We start from the raw sequence: 1,876 nt of genomic DNA, 5'->3' as shown, positions 1-1,876 counted from the left end.
TCCACCTCCAGCCCATTCTTGGAGACCTTGTGCCCAAGCACAATACCTTCCTTTACCATGAAATGGCATTTCTCTCAATTCAGCACGAGGTTTGTCTCTTCACATCTTTTCAATATCTTCTCCAGGTTGTTGAGACAGACTTCCTATTTTGCCCATACACCGAGAATTCGTCCATGAAAATTTCCACAGAATCTTTGAGATATTCATAAAAGATGGCCATCATACACCTCTGAAGAGTGCTCGACACATTGCAAAGGCCAAGCAACATGTATCGAAACGCAAATGTTCCATAAAGTGAATGTGGTTTTCTCTTGATCTTCAGGAGCAATCATGATCTGGTTATAGCCGACATATCCATCCAAGAAGTAGTAGAAATCATTTCCAGCTAGGCGGTCTAGCATCTGGTTGATAAAAGGAAAAGGGAAATGATCCTTCTTTGTTGCCGCATTCAGTTTGCTGTAGTCAATGCAAATCCGCTATCCGGTGACGGTCCTCATTGGTATCAGTTCGTTATTTGCATTAGGGACTACCGTCATCTCTCCTTTCTTCGGCACGCATTGCACGGGGCTGACCTACGTGCTGTCAATTATTGGATAGATAATTCTCGCGTCTAACCACTTGATTATCTCCTTCTTTATGACCTCCTTCATCGCAGGGTTGAGTTTGCGTTGATGTTTGATCGATCCTTTGTGATTCTCTTCAAGACGAATCCTATGCATGCAGTATGCAGGGCTGATTCCTCTAATGTTTGCGAGCGTCCAACCAATTGCATTTACATACTTTCTCAGGATGCTTAGCCGCACATTCTCTTGATCTTCATTAAGTGTGGAGGAAATTATTACAGGTAGCTTTTCATTCTGCCCCAGGAACGCATATTCAGGTGGTTTGGAAGGGTCTTTAGCTCTATTGTTGGTGGTTGTTCCAAGGATGGTTTTGTTGTTTTTCTTTCTTCATTCGTTGTTATGCTTGTCTTCTTTAGATGCGATCATCTCATCTTCTTTGGTTGTTTTTTCTGTAATCGCATTGCATGCTACTATGGATGTGGTCGTATCCTCATCTTCATTTTTTATCTATAGACTTTTCTACTTCATTCAAACTTGGTTCATCGTTGGATTCATTGATGTCTTCTTCATCAGGATATTTCATGGCTCGGATAATGTCAAACTTGAGCTTCTGTCCATTCACATTCAGTGTGATCTCTCCTTTGTACACATCAATTTGGGCGCGACCAGTGGATAGGAATGGTCGTCCCAGTATGATGGGTATATCCTTGCCTGCTTCATAGTCTAGGATGATGAAGTCTACTGGTAATATAAATTTGTCGATTGTAACTAGAACATTCTTCACCTTCCCCTCTAGATGCACAAGAGATCTATCCGCTAATTGGAGAGTCACCGTCGTGGGCGCCAGTTGCCCCACATTCAGCTGCTTGAAAATTGACAGGGGGATTAAGTTGATGCTGGCCTCAAGATCGCAAAGCGCTTGACCGATGTAGAACCTTTCAATAGAGCAGGGTATAATGAAACTTCCAGGGTCGCGCATTTTTGGTGGAATTATGGATTTTGAACTTTGCGTTAGTGCCACCGTTGCGAACTTACCAATGTTTCTCTTCTTTGTCACTATGTCCTTTAGAAACTTCGCATACGTGGGCATCTGTTCAATCGCTTCAGTGAAAGGAATGTTAATATGCAACTGTTTCAGTATGTTCATGAAGCGTTGATACTGTACCTCATAATTTTTCTTCTTTTTGAGTCTCTAGGAAAATGGTGACAGCTGTATTCTCACGGTCCCCTGTTCTTTCGTCTCCGAGGTGGACGTAATATCCGGTTTCTTTGCCTCTTTTTCTTCTGTTTCTCCTTGATTCAACGCAATCTTC

This window comes from Benincasa hispida, chromosome 3 (assembly GCF_009727055.1).
Source record: "Benincasa hispida cultivar B227 chromosome 3, ASM972705v1, whole genome shotgun sequence".
Taxonomy (NCBI): Eukaryota; Viridiplantae; Streptophyta; class Magnoliopsida; order Cucurbitales; family Cucurbitaceae; genus Benincasa; species Benincasa hispida.
Note: the sequence above shows the minus strand (reverse complement) of the source record.